We start from the raw sequence: 20,711 nt of genomic DNA, 5'->3' as shown, positions 1-20,711 counted from the left end.
CACTGCTTCATGTATGCTGGTTTCTTTTCAGAAGGATAGATTGTAGGCTCCCTGAGGGATGTTTTTTACTTCTTTATTAAATCTCCCCTCTGCCTTCACGCAGCTTCATCACAGGAGGAGTGGTATGCACACAGGCTCTCCTTGAATGAACTGTGGTTACCACTGGGTAAAAATCATGGTCATTAACCCCATTTATAAATCTCAGTAACTTAAGTTACAGGATCCCATGTATTATCTGACCCAGGGGCTGTAAGACATTTAAAACTTTTTTAAGCTTCTGGTTATTTTGAAAAAATTGCATATTTTTGATCAGTTTATGTTTTGGTCAAAGGAACCCTAACATTTCACAAAGGATAGAATTCATTTGAACTTGCTCCCTGAAAACTATAACTAACATATGCTACACTTGAATTAATGCAAATTTCAAATGAATGGGATTTGAATTGGTAAACAAAGCTTAGTAGACAGGCAGACCTAAATGCAGATTTTGCCGGTCATGTGTCAGCTGTGTGATATTGGGGCATTTTCTCAGTTCTTCTGGGCCTTAGTTTACCCATGTAACAGAGAGAGAATGATACCTACTTACAGTGGTGTTATGATGAATAAATTATATAATGTATGTAAACACCTTAACTCGATGCCTGTCATCAAGTTGACAATAAATAATAGATACAATTACTGTATAAAATACAGTAGCTCCATATTAAAAACCAACAGACACAATTAGAGAAATACTTTTAATGTGGCATTCATTAACTCTTAAAGTTTTATGCAGTAAATTAATTCAGATTTCCCACCAGTATATATACAAGCCCATTTATCCCAGGTATATAGGTGCACATGCGTATGTATACACATACACATATCATTTATATAGGAATGAAATTAAAAACCCAGCTTCCCAAAGTATGTAGCTCATGAACCTTCTTTCTTATAGCTATCTAACACTTCATAGCTCAAAAACTATTCTGTACACATTATCACATATAATCTTCACAGTAACAGGATAAGGCAAATGGCATTGCATTCTTCTTTATAAACGAGATATGCAGAGATGTTAAGTGACTTACCCAACGTCTCTTACTACAGTGAGGGACAGGGCAGGGGGATAGAGGGGAATAAAGGAAGGAAAATACACTCAGAGTCTTTATCTGGGCTGTTTGGAAAAAAGAAGCTAATGATGCTGTTTCTCCATGCAATATTGGCAGAGTAACGTCCTAAGAGAATATTACTACATTTAAGTATAGGACCCAGGGATGAGTGTATTATGAAATCCAGGACATTATCCAGGTTTTGACAGACAGAGTGGAATTTGTTTCTCCTCAACAAAACTTTATTAAGATATTCTGACTCATTGATTGTTCATGATAGTTAGACATTATCATTTCCACAGATACTACCAGGGCTTATGTGGAAATGGGGTGGGCCTTATTTGGAAAAGCTGGGGCAAGGAACTGAGGTCTCTCTCAGGCCTGGAAAAAGGCCCAGAGGCCTAAACATGGGTGCAAGTCTAGGGATTTCTTAAGATATTAGCACCTGGAGCCAGATTTCTGAAAAATGTATTCTTCCTTCATGTAAGGAGCTAGCATAAGAGAGGGGAAATGACCCAAAAATGCCATTTCACCCATTTATAATTTGTTATGTTGGGTTAAAATATTTCACTGATTCAACAAATATCTTACAGGTACCTTGTATTTGTGAGATATTGCAAAAAGCACTGTAGGTATGTAGAATAGGGATATAGAAACATAAGACGCAGTTCCTTCAAGAATTTTACATAACTATCCTATCCTTGTATACCTATTATTGCAACAACAATATAGTTTAGGTGGTAAATTCTTCCTCCTTTAATTCTAAAGTTATTGATATTAAGTAATGCATTTGTCCATTCATATGAGCATTTATTCCTTCCTGCACTGAGTAGTGGAATATGAATGTAGCTTTTGAAATTGGATGGGCTGGGTATAGATCATTATGTCTCCTCTAATTAGAGGTGGGGCCAATAATTTGAATCTTCACCTTGCTTATCTATATAAAATTGGGTTGATCATAAAAAGATTGATATGGGAATTGACAATATTTATAAGGCACTTCCCACTGTGCAGGGCACACACAAGTGCTATTATTTCTTGAAAGTGAATGCTCTTCCACTCAAGGGATGTTAAAATAGTTGGAATGGATATACACATACCTAGAGCAACTAGAGAATTCTAACATGTGAGTAAGTACACTCTAACATGGTCCAGACTCCATAGGTGCTGACAGAATTTAGAAATAGGAAAGGTCTTTTAGAGAAAGAGAAAACAGTAGCAAAAATGCTTTCTGAACAGGGTGGTGTCGAGATTCTAGCCATGCCTTTCCCAGTATATGCAGCCTGATGAGCATCTCCCTGGAAACCACTGTTAATTTAGGAACCTACAACATCTGTGCAGTTTAAATAAGACCAGAGCCCAAATCCAAAAACACATAGAACACGATTTCTTATTCAGTGTGGTTGAATAGGACAACACCCATCCCTGGGCTTTGATTCATAAACTACATGGACCTAATTGACACCGGTTGTTGCCTTTTCAGATAGCATGCATGGTAGAGTTTTGGTGTATTTGGACTTGTTCAAGGCTCTTATGTCCAGAAGTTCCAAATTACTTTTTTGCCATTAGCTTGTCAAGCTTGTCTTTAGCCCACTTAATGAGGTCTGCCAGTGGAATGCCTTTTATGTTCTGTGGCCTTTTTGCTTTAGTCTCAGCTACTCTCAACTGTGGCTAAGTTAATGAAGTTGCCACAGTGCTCGCTTGTCTGCTGCTTTTGAAAACACACCTCGTATGTGTTTGGGTATTTAAATTCTGTTTTCTGGCTTTTAGGGTTTATATCCTCGTAGTGCATTCAAGTGCTATGGAAATAAGACCAGATGGATGTGACAACCAGCCATTCGGGAAATTACATACACATTACATTTTAGAAAACCAGTGTACATATGTCTTTCTGGATGCATTCATATGCTGGATTATTTTTGTTGCATCCAAATGGTTGGGATTTCAATGAACCAGTTACCTAGAATGTCAGCTGGAGAATTCCTTTCGGAGGAATAGCGTAGCCTGCAATGAGCCATTTTGTCAAACCCAGTTGAATATGGAGACAGAGTAAAGGTCACTCTGCATTTCTCTTCCTTCCTTTAGTTTTCTCCTTAGTACTCTTCACTACAGACATTATATTATAAATTTGTCTATCATCCCCCTAGAATGTGAACTCTATAAGGATAGGAAATTTTTCTGCTTTGTTTAATACTGTAGTGCTTGATACATGGTAAGCATGCTGTATGTAATAGTGAATAAATTGACTATCACTGAGATAATGAAATGGTATTTAATCCCCCCTTGTGCTAAAACCAGCATAACATGGAGATTTTCTTTTGTCTCTTCAATGATGAACATATGATTGTGAATAATGATGAAGATGATCATACCTAACGCTTATATAATGTTTACTATGTGCCAGGCACTGTTCTAAGCATCACAGGAACCTTTGGTGGGGGGACTGTTATTTTCTGGATGGAGGATCTGGAGCACAAATACTATGATGTGAGAGAGCCCAGGTCCAAACTCATCAGCCTGCCCTTTGACATTTCATGTGCTGTTAAAATGTGGCTTCCAGGGCTTGAAAATAAGTCATCTCAGGAGTTTATCCACCCTTTCGATTAGCAAAAATCATCACATAACCAAGATTTATTAGTTCTGTGCTATTCTTAAATATGCTATTCAGTTCAACACAGGGGTGCAAGGAGAATTACTCATATTTTGCTCTAAGAAGTGAGAATCTATAGAGGCAATCACTTTTCACATTTTGTATTACCCTCTTAACTGATTTGCCTATCTACTTACTCTTCTGTGGAAAGGGGAAGACTAGATGATAAATGCTGTAAATAAATATTTCAAGTTTCTGTGCTCATTAAAATATTATGTTAACAAGCCCAAAGCATAATGTCAAGCTAAATGAACTATTGGCATTGGGGATTCTACCTTGGCTTACTCATGGTTACTCAAGTTTTATTCTTACTAACACAAATGGTGATGAAATAATCAAATTTAGATTTGAAATCAAAACTTAGAACTTTTAGCAACAAATGTGTCAGTCCAACTGGGTTTATTTAGGTTGATTAGAGATTAGTTTCTGTAACTCAGCACAGACCTCCCATGGTGGTGTATGCTTTGTCCCAGGTGAGTGCCAGAAAAGAATTGTTAATTCCCTACTAATTGGCAAAAATCACCTCCAGACACATAGGTAATCAGGGAGCGGACAGTATATAGAATGTAACGTATAATAGATCTTCAGAAGAATAGCACAGTTTTGAGGGATACATTTGTGTACTGAGGGAACAGTGTTCCACAGCCATAGGGACCATATCTTCACTAGAATTGGGAATTATGTTCATTACCTGTATATTTCCCTGAAACCTTTCCTATTGTCTATCCACCTAGCTGTATTATTTTACCAATTCATTCAAATTAATCTTCCTGCCTTCCTTCTTTTCTTGAATTTATCAGTTCCATGAAATCTCATTCAGAAATGAAATAGCTTTATTTTGGGTTTACATAGTCCTACATATTCCTTTTATATAATATACATGTATATGGTGTGCAGTTTTAATATTACCTAATATGGTAGGATATCAATTCCTGCCCCTCCTAACTGAATGAGATAATGAATGCAGAGTTGCTTGGCAATACTGAGTACATGGTAAGAAAGCCCAATAAATGATATCCGTTATTAGGCATCAGTTCCTTATAAACATACTCAAATACACTGGAAGAATACTGAAGAAATCCATTTTGCACAAGAACTTTTGGATGAGCCCATGATTTTTCTCGTTCAGGGTCAGATGAACAAAATCATACGTTTATGATTTAAATCACACTCTTGGATTTTATCATCATACTCTCTCTAGTCTGCTTCCTCATACCTTCCCTTTTATATATTATGAAATGAATTGGTCCTCGTCTAACAATCATCATCATCCTCATTATCATCATCATCACCATGATAACTGTATCTCAGAAAAACACTTAACACTATTTACAGAGTACTTTACAGTTTATAAGGCACCTCCTGTTAACGTCTTCTTCTTTCCACAACACTCTGTGGTTGACATTGCAAGTACAGAGGAAAGAAATCATGTTGCTAGTGTGGGACACATCTAAGATTCAGAGTCTAACTCTCAGATTGTACATCACAATGATAAATGGGAGATCTGCTGTGCAATTGTTAGCACTGTACAGAATTTTTAATAACACCTGCAGGCATATCCCACCTTTAGAGAACAAAGGTTGGAAAAGACTTTTTTGAACTAATCAGTGATTGAGCCTGACCTTAAGGAATGTAGACATTCTCTCCTGTGTCTCTTCCCCTATCACTTCCAGTTAGTGACCTTGGAAAGGGTTCTCAGACCTTGGCGTGCAGCTGCCCCCAAGCTCTTCTAGCAGGCAGAAGGCAAGCAGGTATTCAGGGTATAGGGCTAGATATATTTGCTTTTTCATCAGGATCGTAATACGGCAAAGCCAGAAATATGACAGGTCTTGGCATTTTTTAAAGACTTAATTTTTTAGAGCAGTTTTAGATTTACAATAAAATTGAAAAGAAGGTACAGAGATTTCCCATATGAGCTCTCCCCTCACCCATGCATAGCCTCTCGCATTATCAATATCACTCACCAGGACAATACATTTTTTACCAAGGATGAACGAACCTACATTGACACATGATAATAACCCAAAGTTCATAGTTTACCTTAGAGTTCACTCTTGGTGGTGTACATTCTATGGGTTTGGACAAATGTATAATGACATACATCCATCATTATAATATCATACAGAGTACTTTTATTGCCCTAAAATCCCCTGCTCAGCCTATTCATCTCTCCCCTCCCCAACCCTACCCCTGGCAACCACTGATCTTTTTCTGGGTCCATAGTTTTGCCTTTTCCAGAACTTCGTATAGTATTGTCTTCTTTCACTTAGTAATGTGCATTTGGAGTTCCTTGATGTCTTTTCTGGCTTGATAGCTCATTTGTTTTTAGTGCTGAATAACATTCCATTGTTTGGATGTACCACCATTTATTTATGCATTGACCTATGTAAGGACGTCTTGGTTGCTCAGGTCATGGAACTGATGAGGAAAAAAATCCTAGGGATGAAAAAATTCTACTCATTAATGTTGCTAATATTGCAATGTTACTATGACTCCACACAAATATGTCCACAGCTCTAGAGCTGAAGAGATGAATGGGACATGGTTTTTACAAATTATATGTGTCATTGGGTGGGATGAGAAATGGGAATGTGCCAGTTCTTATTTAAACAACAGTTCACCAGGTGACAAAACATTCAAGATAACAGTAAGGACTTATCTTTGGGTGCAATGTTGAGAGCTTAGTCATTGCAGGCACAAGAGGAAGTGGGAAATGGAAGAGGACGATTTAAGAGAACTGAAGGAGATATGCCTTAATCATTATTATTATCAAAAACTCTTGTTCTTTTTCTATCATATATCCCAAATTGGATGCCGTCTTCATCCTCGAAGGGCTTATATCTTAGAAGGACATTGCTGTTTTGTTAACTTATTTTCCTAGTCATTGAGAATATTTGAAGAATATATATTTTTGATGGTAAAGATTTAATTTTTCACATCTATATTTTTAATCAAGGAAATGTTGGTGTCAAAGTAAATTTTTGTGACTTTGACTATTCTGTTGTGGTGGGAGTGAAGAAAAATAGTTTGATCGTATAAAGAACAAATGAAGAAAAGTCTACTAACCGAACATTAAAAATAGCCAGTGGAGGTTGACTTGAAAGGTTTATATTTATTTGATCAAGCTCTAACTGACTCTAAGTTCTGAAAGCAGAAACTTTGGGAAAGAATGATTTGGGAACATCGACACAATGGAAGAACGATATTAGATTTTGCAGAAATACAGGGCTGCTCATTCCCTGCAACTCACCTCGAATGGTTTAAAACTCTGAAAATGATTCTAGAACAAACACATCTGCACATCATTAGCTTTAAAACCAGGCCCTGTAACAAGTCTAAATGTCCTTATGGGAACAAATTGGTAGAGCCTCAAATCCTTTTTGGATTTCAGAAGAGAACATGTTTTACCTTACCATGTGACTGGTAGAGTGTTGAGAATACCTTTTGTATACATGTGTTTTTATTTGATTTGTGAAACAGGCCCTTTCCTTTTATAGCCAGAGGAGCCATTCTAGGAAGGCATGCAGGCAATCAAAATATTTTCAAATCCCGAAAGCCAAAGAAACGCTAGCTTTTGGTTTGTTCACTGGGCTGTGTCTTTCTGAACATTTTCTTTTTTAAACTGGCTCTAAAGGGCAATAAACTAGACCTCTATTAGGCCTGGGTGAATAGAAAAGATAAGGATTAAACCACATTCAGCAGGAATGTCATGCAGATGATGTCTGTCTCAAGACGAATGGCCCATGAGGTAAGTTTAAACAGGAAAAGGTAAACAGAGGACCATCACTACATGTTCACACCAGTCAGCCAAAACTTACTCACCAACATGTTTACTACAAACTCAACTAGGTAGCATATTTGTCAAGAAAACATGCATATGAGGAGTTTCCTTTCTTAGTTTCCCCCCATTCCAGTCTCATTACTGTGTGTCAGCAGTGTGCTAGGTCTTGATGAGGCAATATAAACCTTCAAGAAACTGATGGGTATTTATTATTGAAAATGTAACTGTTGACACAGAAGCAGGTATTAATAACAAAGGGTAAGTTCAAGACCTGTGCTCTACAGAAAGAGAATGAGGTGATGTAAGCCAAGTTGGAATTTCAAATCTCTGCAGAATCCAGTATTTTGTAATGAATGTTTCCTTTGCCATTTTGTATGCCAGGAGACCAAAACACACAATGGTTGTTAAGTCATTAGCATCCCTTAAAAGTTCAAAGTTGAAAACGAATTGAGAAAATCAAATGGTATTATTGGCAAAGGAACCTTTCTTAGAGTTCTAAATGCTATACTCACAGCCATTAAAAGTAACGAAATATTATAAGAACTGAAATAATGTCGACGGTGTCCAAATATGGGGACATAGCCTGTGTTTTGACAGTCCAACATGGGAATTGTTCAGGGAATTCACCTGTGTCAGATAATTTAAGATGTGGTTGACAAATCCTTACTAGCTTTGAATCATATAAAATATTTGTGGACTACTGTCAGTTGCTGCAAAGTTAAATTTAAACCCACACTCTTGGCTTCATGAAATGAAATATTTCTGTAAGATCTTTATTTTCTGGACTTTATTACTTCTGGTGCAATTTATACTGCCACCTACATAACCCCCTGCCACCAGGGATCCAAGACCAAACATATTTTGTGGCATCTCTCCTTAATACGTGTCTTTTGGACATACATTCACCCACATACATGCCAAGTGGGGTTGGGAAAATGTGGTTGGAAAGTAGGCTTGCCAAATCTCAGAAACCCCAAATTATGGAGTTTTCACTAAAACCATCGAGGGAGGTGAGTTGAGCTACCTTTATTGAGCATGTACTATATTCCAGTTTACATATACAGGTTTCCCCCTGCTCTCTGAAAGTAGAGCATTTCTGTGAAACCTTTCATAGGCCAAAATGGTGTAAAGCAAAGAAGCAATCATCTTAGGACACATCTTGGTAACTGATGCACAAAATAAATTGAGGTAAAGCACAGATGTTCACAAACACAGTTCAAAGCTATGGCGGCTTGTTGCTGAGATGCTGAGTGTAGTTCCCAGGGAAGGGGCTTGGCGATGCCACTCTTGCTGCTGGGATGCACTGCCTCTAGAACGGCTCATTGCAAAACAAACACTGAATACTCTTTTCACTTTTCTCCTTTTTTCGTAAAAGTGAAAATCCCCTTCGGATTTCTTTCAATTAGTAAAAAAAACAGGTATTAGTGTAGGTCTTTCATAAAAGTGAATTGGCCTAAACTTTCAAAAATCAGAGGATACCTGTATAACCTCTGATTGATACACAACAACCCAGAAAAGTAGACAACACTCTCACTATTTTATAGACGAGAAAACTGAAACCAAGTGTGTTTAATAAACTTTCCAAGGTTACCCAGATCAGATTTCTAAATGAGGGTTGACTCTAAAGACCGTATTCTTCCTATCACAACACACCGTGCTCTCTTACTACCTTGAGAGGCTGTACCAATGTAAAGTACAAAAAGAATCAATGGTGTTCACGGTCCACTGTTAACAAACACGAAGCCCTGACCCACTGGCCCCTCAGTCCTCTTGGTAATTGAAATCACCAGGCCCGGCATTTCTTATGCCATCTAGGGGAAGATAGAAAGTCAGCTAAAGGAGGGAAAAAAACACAGAAAAAGAGAATATTAGCTCTGTCTATTTGGTGGTGGCTCTTTGAGGAAATAAAAGGACGATACATGTTTTCCTCCTAATTTTTCTGTTTAAAAGAGAACCCGGGGTTGGGGGGGAAATGCCTGGGGCGAAGGGCCAATAGAGAATATTGATTCTGTGATAATGAGCAAAGGGGAGTTGGTTTGGGGCTTATTTCTCCATCACCCTTGTCATTCCATCCTTCACAGAATGAGAAGATTCTGTTCGGCTTCCAGGCTGGGGTTGTCATGTGAGAAGTGTACGTTAATTTCATCTTTTCTTATAACTTTCTTTTGGGGATAAGCAGTTTGGTTTTCTGCTGTTTATTATTTCAAAGGCATCTATATGCTAATATGTTTTATGCTAATTATTTTCATGTTTTCCCCTTAGGTCATGCTTCATGTCATCCACCAGGGAGGATCAGATCTCTTGAAATCTTTCAAATTTGATTTTGAAAATTATTCAGAAAACTTAAGCCATGCTATCTCTCAGTGTAGGAAAGCATATGCTCTGGAGATTCCTATAATTCAAAGAAAATGGACTGGGATAACATTTGAGTTCTCATGCTGCCAAAGTCCTCTTGAGGAGAACAGCCAGGTACACAAAGCATTTAACATTGTGGCATTGAAATGTGGGAAGAATCATTAAAATAAAAATCTAATAATAGGTTTTCAGAAATCACTAAATTACTGTTTGATCCAGAGAGGAGAAAGGAAAGACTGTTTTCATTCCCCACCGCATCTGAAGTGTGCTAACTGCTTCTATTACTATGAGTACTGTGTTTTAATTGTATGTCATTACTCCTTAGTGTCGTTTCTAGAAAGTTAGTTGTAACGATATTAATGCCTGAAACTGAGTTTGTGCTTACAGGAAGAAGAATCAGGTGAGAGAGGATTTCATACAATAAGCTAGCCTGATGTTCCAGTTTTTTTTTATTACAGAGATTTTTTTTTTTTTTTACGAAATTGCAATTTGGGGAGTAGGTTGCAATTTTTTTAAAAAAAACATAGGAGTGAGCCAATTAATCTGTCTTAAAAAAACCTTTATGCAGGCCTCTTCATTCGAAGATAACCAAGGCATAAAAACTGATTTCTCAACATGAGATATTAAAACCTTGGAGAGTATTTTACATTTTTCCTTTGGTTAGGAAATGGACTTCTTTTGTCCCCAAGCACTTCAGGGGTGCAAAGAAAAGGCCCCCAAATCCCACTCCTCTGCATTGTTCTCTGCCCTGCTCTGTGCTTAAGAAAAGCAAGGATTCAGAAGCACTGGGGGATTCACACTCCAGACTTCAGTTCATTTTGTGACTCGTCTTTTCTGTACCTGTTCCTCTCTCCGCCTTTGATAGCTGCACCTCATTTCATTTCTATTTTTTAAATGCTTTCACTTTTAGACCTCAGTAGTGTCTTCATCCTGTAAGAAGTACAGCCAGCTGCTGCTATTTCTCCTCTTGCTTCACTTTAATGCCTCTTGAGCTCTAAGGTAGCTTTGTCAGTAGGAGAGTTCCCTTTCAGTGTCTCCTTCTGGAAGGGGGCATGGCAAGTAAGCTAGGCTCTCCTCCAGACAGAAGGGGCTCAGAGTCAGCCTCCAAAAGGCAGGTGAAGACAGGTACCAGGACGACCTGTTTTGGAACAGCCAACCAGCATTTCAAGACGTAACAGTCTTCACCTCTCTCCAAATAGGAGGAATCATTGCTTGGGATACATTTGGTAAATTGGTTAGAATCAGTGATTGTCCGTTAAAGGTAAAATAACATTTTGTTGAAACCTGGCTGTGTTTGGTACATTCTGTTGAAATAAAAGACCTACAGTAGTTTATGTGCTAAACCTTTGTGAACCATCATTATTTTCTTTTCATTCTACTTATTTGTCGGTGACAATAACAAAATAGCTAACCATTTTCCCCTTAAAAGTTGTGTTTAGAGAAGGATCCCTTGAGCTAACACATTCCATCTTTTTTTTTTAACATCTTTATTGGAGTATAATTGCTTTACAATGGTGTGTTAGTTTCTGCTTTATAACAAAGTGAATCAGCTATATGTATACATACATCCCCATATCTCCTCCCTCTTGCATCTCCCTCCCACCCTCCCTATCCCACCCCTCTAGGTGGTCACAAAGCACTGAGCTGATCTCCCTGTGCTATGTGGCTGCTTCCTACTAGCTATCTATTTTACATTTGGTAAATATGTATATTTTACATATTTATATTTACATGGTATATATGTCCATGCCACTCTCTCACTTCGTCCCAGCTTACCCTTCCCCCTCCCCGTGTCCTCAAGTCCATTCTCTATGTCTTCATCTTTATTCCTGTCCTGCCCCTAAGTTCTTCAGAACCTTTTTTTTTTTTTAGATTCCATATATATGTGTTAACATACAGTATTTGTTTTTCTCTTTTATTTTTTTATTAGTTTCTGCTTTATAACAAAGTGAATCAGTCATACATATACATCTGTTCCCACATCCCTTCCCTCATGCATCTCCCTCCCTCCCACTCTCCCCATCCCACCCCTCCAGGCAGTCACAAAGCACCGAGCTGATCTCCCTGTGCTCTGCAGCTGCTTCCCACTATCTATCTACCTTACGTTTGGTAGTGTATATATGTCCATGCCTCTCTTTCGCTTTGTCACAGCTTACCCTTCCCCTTCCCCATATCCTCAAGTCCATTCTCAAGTAGGTCTGTGTCTTTATTCCCGTTTTACCCCTAGGTTCTTCATGACATTTTTTTTTTTAATTCCGTTTATATGTGTTAGCATACGGTATTTGTCTTTCTCTTTCTGACTTACTTCACCCTGTATGACAGATTCTAGGTCCATCCACCTCACTACAAATAACTCAATTTCATTTCTTTTTATGGCTGGGTAATATTCCATTGTATATATGTGCCACATCTTCTTTATCCATTCATCTGTCGATGGACACTTAGGTTGCTTCCATGTCCTGGCTATTGTAAATAGAGCTGCAATGAACATTGTGGTACATGACTCTGTTTGAATTATGGTCTTCTCAGGGTATATGCCCAGTAGTGGGATTGCTGGGTCGTATGGTAGTTCTATTTTTAGTTTTTTAAGGAACCTTCATACTGTTCTCCATAGTATCAATTTACATTCCCACCAACAGTGCAAGAGGGTTCCCTTTTCTCCACACCCTCTCCAGCATTTATTGTTTGTAGATTTTTTGATGATGGCCATTCTGACTGCTGTACAGTGATACAGTAATCAAGACAGTATGGTACTGGCACAAAAACAGAAATATAGATCAATGGAACAGTATAGAAAGCCCAGAGGTAAACCCACGCACATATGGTCACCTTATTTTTGATAAAGGAAGCAAGAATATACAATGGAGAAAAGAAGACAGCCTCTTCAATAAGTGGTGCTGGGAAAACTGGACAGCTACATGTAAAAGAATGAAATTAGAACACTCTCTAACACCATACACAAAAATAAACTCAAAATGGATTAAAGACCTAAATGTAAGGCCAGACACTATAAAACCCTTAGAGGAAAACATAGGCAGAACAGTCTATGACATAAATTATGGCAAGATCCTTTTTGACCCATCTCCTAGAGAAATGGAAACAAAAACAAAAATAAACAAGTGGGACCTAATGACACTTAAAAGCTCTTGCACAGCAAAGGAAAACATAAACAAGGCAAAAAGACAACCCTCAAATGGGAGAAAATATTTGCAAACGAAGCAACTGACAAAGATTAATCTCCAAAATTTACAAGCAGCTCATGCAGCTCAATATCAAAAAAACAACCAACCCAATCCAAAAATGGGCAGAAGACCTAAATAGCCATTTCTCCAAAGAAGACATACAGATTGCCAACAAACACATGAAAGAATGCTCAACATCACTAATCATGAGAGAAATGCAGATCAAAACACATTCCATCTTAATGCAGCCCAGCTAAGAAAAAACTTTCTCTTCTTGCTCTTCTCTGAACATAAGTCAAAGGTAATTCAAATGGAAAAGCAATTCGCGTACAATTAGGCTCCAAAATTGATGAGGTGTAGATGAGCCATGTAATTTGATTAAGGAGGCTGCTGTGAGTGTATTATTCCATGGGAGAACTGAATTCTGTGAGGACAGAAAAGAGATCTATCCGCAACTGTTAGCCTGTAGTAACTCTAGAAGGTGGCTGCCGTTGGCGGACTTGAAGCAAACATTTGGTGGGCTTGACTTGTTCTATCTGAGCAGTGAGATTGGCTCAGCACAGCTCCAGAAACACTGTATGATCCGAGAAGAGTAGCACAGCTGGGTCCTGAGCATGGTTAAAAGTACACGGCTTTGAAATGATAGGGACTGGAATCAGAGAAACTGGATTTGCATCCCGCATCGATATCTACTAATTGTCTGACCTGGATGAGTTTCTTGGCCTCCTGAGCCTCATTCTCCCCATGGGTGATATGGGAGGAAAAAAAAAAAAATCACACTTACTGTTTTAAGTTGGCTGTGAGGATTAAATGTGTGCGTGGTGCCCACACCTAGTAAATACTCAGTTAATGGTCATTACTTCTATTATCATCATTATTCTTACTGGTAAATGATACATATAGGATTTTTATTATATTATCATCATTAATGATGTTAATGGCTATGTGAAAGGTTCAAAATTTTTCCTTATGGAGAACTTTGGTAGTTGAAATTCAAAGATGCATACACTGGGTACTTTTTCTGCTAGTAATACAGGTCCTGTGAAATGAAGATGTGGACAGGTTCAAGCTTTAAATGATTCACTGGAATCCTCTGGAATTCCAGTGATTCACTGGAAGCCTTTATACCACTGCAAACTTTCAGTAAACACTTTCTGGTGGTCAAAGCTAAGATTTTGCACAGGATGGAAAAAATTTTAAGGCCTCCAAATGTTATTGCTTGTATTAACCAGTGCCAAATATTCAATAAGATAGAAAAAAAAGTCACTTAGCAGCTCAATATTTTTACCCTCACTGCCAAGAATTCAGATGTCTAGCTAATGAGCTGGCTTTTTCACTTGTCTTTTCCATACCTGAGATGATGAAAATCTTCTAGTCTTGCTGGTATTAGTGGCCTTGTTGATTACAGGGTACAATTTGAAATTCCTGAATCTCATGAGGTGTGGAATTGCTCGGAACAAAGGCCTTCTAGAGGAAAAGCCACCTTGCTGGTTGAAGAGCCCTAGTGAGCTGCCAGGCCATCTTCATGGAGCCAGAGCTTCATATGAAAGCATGCAGTCAGGTCTCAAGGCCATTAAAAAGTTCAGCCTCGCTTGCTAAATGGGAGGAGAGTAAATAGTTTGTGCTTGCCTCCAAACACATGGCTGTTCCCAGACAGAAAAGTCAGACATTAATTAGACCATTGCAGGGTTAGAATGGATCATGCCATTCTGTTTCGAAAAGTCAGCTTTGACTTCTACTTGCATGCCAAAAAAAAAAAAAAAGAAAAACCCACAAATGCATCTGCTAACGAAGGTTCTTATTGCATGCAAGTCACATTTAAAGTAAAAGAGAAATCTTTTTTCTTTGTATGTAGCATGGCTCTAATCACAACAGAGCCTTCGTGAAAACAATATCTTGAGTGTATGCTTATATGTTTTATTTAATTTTCATCCTTTGTATTTAATTTTTTATTTAATTTTCATCCTGTGGATTTCCCTCTTTCATGAAGCCATCCCTCAAAGTAAATGCTTACAATAAACTAACATCCATACCCTGGTGTATTTTAAGGTGTTTCATTTTAAATGTCCACACTTGAATTAAAGTGTGGTATCATTTACCTTCACAATGCTTAGCATATAGTAAAGGGTAAATAAATAGCAATTACAATAAAATAGCCTTATTAGAACTATAGTGATACTTTCCTAGATTTCATTTCCATTCTGTCATTCTTCAGTGAAGTTGGTGTAATTTCTCCTTGAATGGGCAAGACTTAGGATTGTTCACAGTCACAAGGAAGAGAACAAAATAAGAGAGATTTTCATTTATAAGATTGCCTTTCTCTTATCTACTAGTCTTGCCTCCCAGACTGTCTGTCTGTCTCTGGAAAGCCAAGTCAATAAAAATGATTAGAGTTGGCATCTCACAAATGTATACCCTTAAACCATGAAGTAGTAAGTCTGTGCAGGAAATATTTTTCTGACCTTTTCAAATTGCATCCAACTGTCTTGGGAATTTCTCAGTGACTAGAGGTAATAAGGTTCCATCCGTTTTACTGGCTGGCTTCGAATTTAGTTCTACCGAATCTCTAACTTATCAATTCTTTGCATCTTGGCTCTGGCATCCATTCAGCACAGAAATCTATGCATCTAACCTTCTTTCCCTTCCTCAGGTTTTGCTAAAGGATCACACCGTGGAATCTACAACCATGACAACTCTCCACTTATTGCCCCTTCAAAAACAAAATATTAGCATGAGGAAAATTAGTGGGCATAATGTCTTGTCAGAAGCCCTTGTTTAATTAGCTTGTAGATTTCAACTCCCTCTTACATCTCAGTTTTTACCTATGTGGTTTATGCCTCAGTAATCTTCATTATATAAAACTTTTTCAATTTAACTATACCAAGGCACTCTATAGAATATTAAAGAAGCAAAGATATGTGAATTTCTTTTGTGTTAAGTTGATTTTGGTTTTTCTTCTGTGAGTCCAAAAGCGATGAACACACTCCCTTAGTAAGGATGAGAGTCATCCAAGTGTGACTTGCTAAAAGGCAGCTGGGCGGCCCCATTCTTCACTGTGTTCCCTGAAGGAGAACAGAAAACAGAAGCTGGGGACACATTTCTTGACCTCACCAAAGTGTTGGATGTCAGGAAGCCTTGACGAGGAGTTAAAAAGCTTGTCTTACTTTTCATATTTAGAGCATCTCTGTGTTGAATGTGATGCGGGGGGAGATGTCAATGTTTTCTCATTTGTAGGAAACACCAAATTCAACACATTTTGTCGCTCCCATCCATTGCCTTTGTACTGCCTTCTTCAGTGGTGATTAGAATCCTGGCTGGAAGTTCCTGTGGTCAGTGGAGCTTGGAGCCTTTTTCTGGAGCTTCTCTGTTCATGGGCAAACAGCCACCAGGAAGAGGAAATCTTTTTGAAGTTGTCCTTCTAAGAATCTGTATTTGCTTGTGCAATAATTGTCAAGTTTGATCATCATAAGATATTTGGCTTTATAAAACTGGACTGAATGTCAATATTATGACATAGTATGAGTGTGTTTCGTGTTTGGTAATTGCAATCATTGTTGCTTTTGTTGTGGTCATCCATTTACAATGCTTGGCATCAGTTTATTTATCTCGTAAAAATAAAATACAGTGTGTGTGTGTGTGTGTGTGTGAAAAAAGAAAAGAAAATGAGATTATTTCAAACATCCCTATTTGGAACATAGGTTTAGAGGGAAGAGGACAAAGGACAGACTTTTTTTTCATAGCTATGTTTTTTTTTTTTTCTTGAAAGAAACTGAATCTACTTATACCAAAGTTCATCTTCATAATATAGCTTAACTTTGCCATTTTAGAAAACAGAAATAATGATGTTGATGAAAGTTAAAAGGAAGCTTACAAAGTATGTTTAAGGACATGAGTGTTTTTGTCATTGCTATTTTGTCACTTGAAATTCAGTTCATCTTGACAGAGTCACAGTCCTGATTTTGTCCCCTTCCAACCTGGGTATGGTTAGCTGGAATTTTTTTTAGTAGAGATGAGGCATTTTGGTGGTTTTGCATTATCAGATCACCTAGTATTTGCAATGCAGCACCGTGATTTTTATCACTAGCTGGGGAAGAATGAAGACTTCCAGAGGAGGTGACTAGAGCAGGTCTGTTCCTTGAATGCAGCTGCATACACCTGATAGGTTGTTAATGCAGGTGCGTGTCAGGTGTATGCACATCTGCATGTGTGTGTGCAGCCATGTGTGAGGAGTGCACGATAACTTGAATTTGGGGTCAGAAGGCAACAACTCCAAAACCAAATGGATTCCAGTTTCTCCCTGGAAATGATATCTCAGTAAATTGGAAACTTGACTATATTGACAAACCCTTTCAAAACAAGAGTAGCTTAGGGACTTCCCTGGCGGTCCAGTGGTTAAGACCCTCTGCACTTCCAATGCAGGGAGCCTGGGTTCGATCCCCGGTCAGGGTGAAAAACAAAACAGAGTAGCTTAGCCAACTAGCTCTGATTATTACACATTTGGTGCCTCCTTTTCCCCATTTCTAAATAAACCATCTTTCCTAGCCTTCAGGACCCGGAGTTAAAACAAAATCAATGTCCAGCTTTTCCACTGAAAGGGTAAAGTGATTTGAATCTGGTAAAAGAAAGGAGTGAGGGTGTGCCAGGTTTCATTTGGAATGAGTTATTTTGCTTTGCTGGGTGTTCTTAGAGTTTGGGGGAATGGTTTGGGAACTAATCAGGAACCTCCAGATAAAGAGGCACAAGGGGCACACTAGTCTAGTGTCTAGTTAGCAGTGCTGTGAATACTAATAGCCGCTCCGTATTGACTGCTATCTACCAGGTGTGTCATTGATAACTCACAGCCTCCCTTAATCTTCCTAGGAGCCCCATAAGACAGGCACAACTATCTTTGATTTACAGGGGTCGAAAGTGAGGCTTAGAATGGTTAAAACTGAGTTTGCTTGTAAGTGGCAGGGGCACTGTATGGAGAGAATTATTTTTATATGGAAAAGAAATAATTCATTTACTGAACGCAGTGAGTTTTTGACATTTTCTCCTCCTCTACCACCTCTTCCTCCTTTCTTCTTCTTTGCTTTTCCTTCTCCTATTCTTTTCTTAAAGAAGGAATGAAATGAGGCCAAAACGGTAAAGCCCTGCCCCACTGTGTCTTCAACAAGACAGCCATTCTTCTCTCCATCGTTGTAGAGTTGCCTTCAGTAGAGCTACGTATATAATTATTCTGAAAGTTTAATAAGAGCCAAGCGTTCTGGCTAGTGGCTTAAATTACCTTATACATAAGGTAATTTTTATTACCTTACAATACAAATACAGGGCTTCCCTGGTGGCGCAGTGGTTGAGAGTCCGCCTGCCGATGCAGGGGACACGGGTTCCTGCCCTGGTCTGGGAGGATCCCACATGCCGCGGAGCGGCTGGGCCTGTGAGCCATGGCCGCTGAGCCTGCGCGTCCGGAGCCTGTGCTCCGCAACGGGAGAGACCACAACAGTGAGAGGCCCGCGTACCGCAAAAAAAAAAAAAAAATACTAATACAGAAGCAGAAGATGGTGATCATATGCTGTCCTCACAAGCTCACATTCAACTCTGTCTAATCTGTCTTTCATCTGTGATAATGATTTACCAGGATGAAAGGATGGATGCAGAAAGTGGAAGTTCAAAGCTATTTTTGTGAGTAATCCAGTTAAACCTACTTCTATAAATGTAATCTTTCTAAATCAAGATATCTAGGAAACTGAATTCCTTCAAATATACAACTAAGATCTTTTTTCTTCTTCTGTTTTCTTCACATCACAATATTACAAAAATAAATATTCTTGATTGCCACAGCAGGCTTGTTATTGTGGCCTTAGCTCAATGGCGATATCGACACATAAGGATTACATTTCATTCTTAAAGTGATGCCTGATGTACTTTAATTTGTTTCTCCGTGAAGGGGCTTGGTTGCTTATTCTGGGTAAACTGGGCTTGTGTTGCCACAGCTCCACTTGCTCTCTGATGCCAAGGCCAGCAACGTGACGGGGCCTCATTTCTCCCTGGCATATCAGGCAGAACATTGATTCAAATCTAAGCCAAGTGGTAGAATCTCAAAAGCTCTGTCACCACTGTTCATGGCAAATATATTTCTTCCTAGAGTGGGTGTTCTGAAATTTTGGTCTGTATCTCACTTGAAATAAATAAGCCCCTTGAAAACATTTCAAACAGAACTACACAGGAAAGGCAGCATGGCTTTAGATGGAAATACGATGTCAAGGTCTGTCTGTCTGCCTCTCTCTCTCTGTCTCTGTGTCTCTGAGGTCTCTTGAACATGCATGTGATCCCAGTACAGAGCTCCTCCATGAAAGCCTTTATGTTCTGCACAAGGCCCCTCCGATGCCCACTATCACCCTTGCTGGAAATAAACTCAAAATAATACAAACACACAGGAATAGATTGTTCTGAAATGATCTGCCAGACACAGTTCATCTTCAACCGTTTGCTTTCCATTACTGCTGAAGGAAGGGAAATGACAGCTTTGGCTTTAAATCTGTAGACTGAGTAGTGGGCCCCTGCCTGTGCTTCTGTGATACAGTGGCAGTCTCCACTTACTGTCGGGGTTCAGCAGTATTTAGTATTCCTTCATTGGAACCCCACTGATACGCTGGGGGATTTCCTCCCCATGGCAAGGCAATATATCCATATAGACAGAGAGCATAGCCACCATGGCCTATCGTAATACTGTAGTCAGAAATACCAACACTGGGATCAAAATTAAACCAACACCTAGGCTGATGGAGTTTCTAGACTGCCTTTTGATACGATTAGGAACTCACCATTTTTCTGTGTTTATCTTTGGACTTACAGTGATGTCAGCAGAAATTCAAATTGAATACACTTTATCACAGTGTTTCCTTTTCTGTTGTAATTCCTCACTGCATTGCTTTCAGAAGTGAGGGGAGTACTGGCAAAATTACCAAAGATAACACATTACAAGGACACAACAAACACCAGAGATCCGGGCACGCTATATAGAAATGTTACTGTTTTATTCTATCTTTATTCTACTTTCTATCTTTTTAGGTGAATCAGTATAAGTTCAACTTTAGGAAAAGGCCCGGAGAGCCTTAATTTTACTAAAATTAAGTTAAATAAAATGAAATTAACAAGTAAATCCCTTTTATCTTAATTGTCGGTGCCAAAACAGGTTTCCTTACTTTGGACATCAGAGGGCCCCTTCGTTGTGTTTATTTATGGTCACAGCACTTGCATTCGCTTCTCCCTTGTGCTATTTTTATTTTTGTCATTGGAGTCCGTGAAGACCTAATCATCAGTCCTCTAATTTTCCAGAAAAAAAAAATGTTGATTTATCGAACTGGCTGCAGAAAAGGAAGAAGAAGATCAATCTGACATTGTAGGTTAATAGTAGGGAACAAAACACATTCATAATTAGAAGAGAAAAGGACTTTTCTTGTTCATTCCAGTTTACAATAAAAAGCCCCTCGCCAAAGTGTCGTAGAAAATAATGCATTCGGACTGAGTCGAATTACCGCCTAGCGGATTCTATTTATTTGTAGCTTAAAAAGCAGCTGCGTTTTTGTAAAAAGCAATGAATGTGGCAGTCCTACTTAAAGGTAGAAGAAAAAGAACACCCCTTGTTTTGTAATAAGGGGATTTTCCATTTA

This window comes from Mesoplodon bidens, assembly GCF_964165515.1.
Source record: "Mesoplodon bidens genome assembly, chromosome: 11".
NCBI classification, from domain to species: domain Eukaryota; kingdom Metazoa; phylum Chordata; class Mammalia; order Artiodactyla; family Ziphiidae; genus Mesoplodon; species Mesoplodon bidens.
The sequence above is the reverse complement of the archived record's forward strand: the minus strand, read 5'-3'. Positions refer to the sequence as shown.